At 55.3% G+C, this 6,000-nt stretch overlaps 1 protein-coding gene across 6 annotated transcripts in view; it reads left to right on the top strand.

Annotated features, from left to right (window-relative positions):
- The first annotated feature begins 512 nt into the window (after positions 1 to 512).
- Positions 513 to 6,000, top strand: part of SEMA6A (semaphorin 6A) — a 115,599-nt gene continuing 110,111 nt past the window's right edge. For 3 of the 6 annotated variants that reach the window (XM_052777346.1, XM_052777345.1, XM_052777343.1), the window contains exon 1: positions 513 to 1,192. The gene's annotated coding sequence lies outside the window, so the exon portion shown is untranslated. Of the gene's footprint in view, positions 1,193 to 3,005; positions 3,092 to 6,000 lie in introns of those variants that run through there. The other 3 variants (XM_052777349.1, XM_052777347.1, XM_052777344.1) reach the window with 2 other exon arrangements.

The raw sequence follows: 6,000 nt of genomic DNA, 5'->3' as shown, positions 1-6,000 counted from the left end.
GGCTCCGCAGCGGCCCCTGCTGCCGCGCCCGCGGCCCGCTGAGGAGCCGCGCATCCCCCGGGGGGCAGCGGGCGGCTGCCCGGCACCGTGTCCCCGCCGCCGCGGGCGCTCCGGGCTACTCTGGTCGGCCGTGGGCTTCTCCGCACCCACGGCTCCGCGCCCCGCGGGCACGGAACGACCACAACGGTTGGAGGCGGCGCGGGAGCTCCGGCGGCACGGGCGGGGGCCGGGGGCAGCGGGTGTCCCCCCCTTGCACCTGCTCGACATCAGTCCGGTAACGCTCAGCACCGGCAGGGAAGTGTCGCTGGCAGCAGCGTCGCCGGTAAAGAGCATTGGAACGAGGAGCCGCGCCACCCCCACCCCGCACCGACACCCGCCGCCGCCCCCCCTCCGCCCGGGGCTCGGCGACCCCCGCCTGCCGCCCCGCCGCGAGCCGCCGAGGCCCCGCCCCTCACCCGCCAGCTCCGCCCCCCCGGAGGCACCGCCCGGCGGGGCGGGGCGACAAGAGGGGCGAGGTGCGGGGCGCGCCCGTCCGCCCGCCCGCCGCCATCCAGTCCGGGCTTTGTCTCCGCCTCCGCCGGCGGAGCCGCGTCCCAGGGGCCGGGCGGCGCGCGCCGGGCGCCGAGGGGAGGCAGGGCAAGCGGCAGGCAGCGGGAGACAGCGGCTCCCCCGTTCTCGCCGCGCACAGTCCAATGCCCGGCAGCCCGGGGCGAGGAGCGACTGCGCTTTCCTGCCGTGGCACGGCGAGTGCCTCCAGCCTAGGAGTTCTCCTGAAGCAGCCGTCACACCGGGAGCACTTGTGGTAGAGAGGGAGCAGGAGGAGACCCCGAAATGACTTACCTCTCGAGGCGCGACTGAAGGGGACTTACTGGAGTGGAACCGTAGTGGAATTTGGGTCTGGAGAGGAGTTGCTAACGCTTGTTTTTTGTTTTTTTTTTTTCCTTGTTCTTCTTCTCCCTGTTCCCTCCCCTCTTCGCGCATCATTGGAAATGAACAAATTGCATTTGCAATTCAGAAAGTAGAAATACTAAATACTCCATCCCCCGGGAAGCACACATGTAGTAATGACAAAGGATTGCAAAGGAGAGAGTGGCTCCAGTTTCCCAGAGAGATCCCCTTAAATGGATTACTAAATGGGACACTACATCAGCTAGTTCTGTCCTCTACCTGCCTAGATACATGCACCGAAAAGGTACAGTACTCCCCCGTCCGTATCCCTACATGATGTTTTGGGGTTGCTCGGAAAGGAAGGCTCCCGGGTCGCCCCGGCAGGCTCGGGAGGAGCGAGGATGGTGCGTGGTTTAAGGCTGGCTGCTGCTTGCTGTCTCGACAGCGTTTGCAGCGCTTAGGGAGGGGGAGAAGAGCCGCCTGCAAGTGCACACGCTGCGCTTGCTGTTGCCACTTTCCAGGCATCTCGTGGCTTCGCCTTTTTTTTTTTTTCTCTTTTTTTCTAACCCCCCCCAACTCCTTAACGTGTTAGCCTTCCGCCCTAGCCCCTTGGCACGGCTTGCATGCGCGGTGCTCGGTCTCCTCTCCGCTTCCCCAGCCCCGAGCCCTGCTCGCAGCGGGCCGGCGGCAGGGGGTCGCGTCCGCCGGGGCGCGGCGGGGAGCGGGGCAGCCGCGGGACGCCGCCGGCGGGGCTGGGGCCGGGGCCACCGCCCGCTCACCTCGGGGCCGCCGGGCATCGTGTGGGGCTGGGTCGGGGAGGGGGTGTCTTTGTTACAGGGACAATGTGGGCGCTCCGTGCAAAGGCGTAACCCCGCGGTCTCCGCTCTTCCGTGCGGGGTAGTTGCGTCGCGGTTGATTTTTTTTTTTTTTTTTTTTTTTCCCCAAGGCAGGGCTTGCGTTTTGGGGGAAGGGGCCGGGAACCGAGGAAACTTCTTCCGCGGCGCAGCCCCGGCGCTGCCCCGGGCTTTGTTCGCGATCATGGGCTGGGGCCGCGGGCTCCCCTCCCAGCGGACAGCGGCCGTCGTCCCCTCCGCTCCGACCCCGGCCCAGAGGGGCTGCCGGCTGCCCTTCCGCAGCCCCCGGGGGAAGGGTGGCTCTCGGGCAGGGCTGCTCCCCCCGCCCCCCCCCTTTCTGCCGAGCGCCCCCAGCCTCTCCCCCGCGGGCCTCTCTTCCCCGGCTGGTGAGCGCAGGCAGGCGGGCTGGGCCCGGTGCCGAGCCCGGGGAACACCGGACCCCTCGGGGCGGCCCGGCGGGCGGGGAGCATGGCGGGGCAGCCCAGCTCCTCGCCCTCCGCCCGCGCCCTCACCCTGCCGCTCCTTCGGCCCCTCTCCTCCCTCCGGACCCGGGGCAGCCGGGCGAAACGGCGGAAAAAGAGAAAGTTTTTCTAAGGGGGAATAACAGATCCGGCCGGCACAAAGGAGTTCCTGTTCGGCCAGCCCTCCCAGAGGGGCTGCGGGCTGGCGGCGCGGCGCCCCGCACACGCCCCGCGCCGCCGGGGAGCCCCGGGGCCGGCGGCGGGGCGCCTTCGTGCTGCTGATGCTGAGGTGGGGAGGGATGCTGCGAAGGGATCAGGATGCTGAGGAGGGGAGGCATTCCCCCCAACACACGTACACACCCCATCCCCGTGTATGCGCGGGCAGGGAAGGCTCCCAGCCGAGGACGAGATGGCGTTAGGAACCCTGGCTGCGGCTCCGCAAGAGCGGGAGTCCGCACGTCCCCCCGGGCTGTACTCCCGCCGGCGGTGCGCAGGGGACGGGGAGCCGGGGGGCGGGGGGGGGGGGGGCGCGGCGGAGGCTCGGGCAGCCCCTGGGGCCGGCTGAGGGTCAGCACCGCCCCCCGCTCCGCCGGCGGGGAGGGGGGCGAAAAGTTTGGCTCTCCTTCATCACGCGTGGGGAAAGTACCTACTTCTAGCGAGGGCTCGACCGTCCCACCGCCCCTTCCTTCCTTCCTTCCTTCCTTCCTTCCTTCCTTCCTTCCTTCCTTCCTGCCCCAGGGAGGCGTTTCCCGGGGGTGGCTCCGGCCGGCGTGCGGGCGGGGGGCTGGCGGGGGAAGCGGGGCTGAGGCTGCAGCCCGGTCAGTCGCAGCGGAGATGCGCTTCTGCCCGTCGCCGCCGCCGCCTCTGTCCTGCCTGGCTCTTCCCAGGGTGAGTCGCAGGGCGGTAACTGCTGGGTTTTCCTTAGGCAAATGGCTCTGTCTTTTTCTAAGCTTGACCGCTTGTTCAGAGGGAAATTTGTTCTCCTGCTCCTCTCCCGAGCTAATTGCAGCTTTTGAAGTTTGTAAACATGCGCGCTTGTGCCAGCGTCTGTGCAGCGCGGATCTCTAGCTGCTGTAGACAGAAAATGATTCACTAATAGAACGGCAAGAATAAAGGCTTCAGTCAGTTCTGTGATAAATTGTAAAGGACTCTAATTCCTGACTCTGCAAGGTGAACGCTTGATTTTTCAAAGAAGCACACGCGGCTTGCAGGCGTTGTAAAATAACGAAGAGCTCAAACGTCCACAGCCGTTTGCTGGCACAGGGCTGCATGCGGTGGCTTATTATTTGACATAGATTCTGCTAACTTTCATTTAGTATTGTTCAGCAACGATATTAATTATTAAGCTAACCTCAAAGATGGTAGCTGGAGGTGTGATTTTCCCACAGTCTTTGCAAAAATTAGTTCCGTGCCTGCTTTTGGTTTGCATTCATTTAATCTAAGTGTCATCCAGTGAGCCATTCTCATCCAAGTAATTTTTATTTGGCGGGTAAATCTTTTGGCATCAACGTGAGAAAGTCCAGCAGAGTCAGGCTCTTTTAATCACAGAACTCATGGAGATTTTGAGGAGTCTGGCATTTCTCTCAGACTAAGATTTATGTAGCTGTTACCATGTTCAGGGCTTCCTTTGCCATTTGTTTTCGGACCAGAAAAGCAAAATTATCTTGCTCTGGTTAACTTCTGTTTTGTTTTGGGGTTTTTTTTGTGTTTAGTTTTGGGTTTTTTTTTTATAATGAGACTAATGTACATCGCAAGGAAATTTGAGGCTGCTCCAGCAAACCCCTTTCTTCATGGAATTGCCTAGTACATGGTTGAACGCAAATACTAGCTTCAGTAAGATCGGGAAGGTTTGTCACTCTTAAAAAAAGCACAGTTGCCAAGGCGTTTCACTGTCTAGGGTATAATTTTATCTAAAGGAACCTGTTTTTAATATGGTAGCTTCTCATAAGGTATAAGACAAAGAGAATATATACTAACTCTCTTTAAAGCCAAACAATTTCCTATGCATAAAAACGTTGATCTCCATTCTCCTCCACTCTTCACTGGAGAAAATCTCTGGCTTTCGTGGAAATATAGTTCAGGAGCAGAATGCCCAGATGAGGTTTCTGTTGGAATGCTAAATGAATTTTAAAATAGTAAGTAATACCATAAAGTATATTTGCAACACTTGCTTTTCATGTAGTAGGAATTGAATGCTTGAAGCATGGGTAAATACTTTCAGGGAAGATGAATCATATGGTCACAGATGTTCTATGTATTCTCAATTAGTCTACATTAAAACTGTATGTTCTTACTTAATGACAAAACCAACCTTATCAACTGAACTCATACTACTTGAACCAAAAAATAATTGGGCACTGACATCCATGAGAAGCATGACTAGGTAACATCTCTAGCTACTTGAAGATGACAGTGAATATTAGCCATAATCGCCTCATAATGTTTGTAAATAGAGGATTGCAGTTATTGGCGTTTAAGACTGAAGAAGGAGATAGGTCGGGCTAAGGATGAGGAGTTGCCTTCATTGAATTTTTGAAAAGGAAAAAGAAAAAAGGAAAAGAAAAGGAGAGAGATCAAATTAATGACCTGTGATAAATCCAGGCTAGAACTGTTTGCATTAAAAAGGAAGTAGGTGATTGTGAACTTGCTTGTGCATGTTTTGTGAAGGGAAGGGGAAATTTGTCATCTTGTTTTGAAGAGCCATACATAAATACACATGAAAGGAGTTTGCATGGTTTACAGCAGGGGAGACATAAAATGTTTTAGGATTAAATTGACCTGAGCTAATACATGCCTCACATCCAACTTGTTTGCAAGAACACATTGTTATACTACCCAAACAAATGTTTTGTGTATAGTACCTGACTCCCATACGCTATAGCAGAGTGCTGAAAACAAACAACTGGGTAAATTCTGGAAAATAACATTCAGCTCTATTACACGTAACGTACGCTAGAGAAAAGTTGAACCATACTAAAAGAAGTTTTCACTATCCAAATTTGATACAGATGCTGCAGTATTTTACCTCCTACTATTCATTTACTGAGGAGGTAAATCTTTAGCCCTTATCCTTCCCAGTCTCATTGACCCAAGTAAGCTTTGCTCACCCAGCGAAGCCTTGCTTGCTTGAGTAATTTTCTGAGATTAAAGGCAGTTGCTGAAATTTTACTCAAATAGGGACTTTTTTTCACGTTTAGGCCCCAATCTGAAAATACTGTTCTCTGTTAGGAATCAATACGTGGTGAGGACCTGAAGTTATGGTGCGAGTACATTCGCTCTGGATCAACCTTCAGTGTTAAGTCAGACCAAGGTCTGCGTGTTACAGAGCAAGTCGCGTCTGACAAATTGTGACAGGCTTTGTCTTGACTGGGCAACAGAAAAATAAGAGGAATAAGCAACGCTTTTTACTGGTGACTGTTTGAGCATTTTATGCTCATTAGTTCTGTGCATCAGGATTATTCTGAGGTGGGTGAGGCGTACACAGAGATCAATACAGTCAGTGGTAGCATGGAATCTGGCTGCTGATCAACAGCATACAGCAACCATGAACAGAGTTCAAAGGCAGAAACAAGCATCTGGGGGGAAGCCTGGGCCTGAGCCTGACACCTTTCTGTAGGAATATTTTTATTTTTGGCCTGTCGTACCAGTCTTCTGAATGAGGAACAGCTTAGATGTGTATAGGGTCTGTGAAGGCAGAAGTGGACTTCTCCAGTTCAAGTGCAAACCTGGCAGACTGGAGTTTGCCTGTCTTTGTTTTCTTAATGTGCTGTCTTGTGAGACAACTGAACCATTACCTA

The sequence above is a fragment of the Harpia harpyja genome, chromosome Z (assembly GCF_026419915.1).
Source record: "Harpia harpyja isolate bHarHar1 chromosome Z, bHarHar1 primary haplotype, whole genome shotgun sequence".
Taxonomy (NCBI): domain Eukaryota; kingdom Metazoa; phylum Chordata; class Aves; order Accipitriformes; family Accipitridae; genus Harpia; species Harpia harpyja.
Note: the sequence above shows the minus strand (reverse complement) of the source record. Positions and strands in the feature narration are given on the sequence as shown.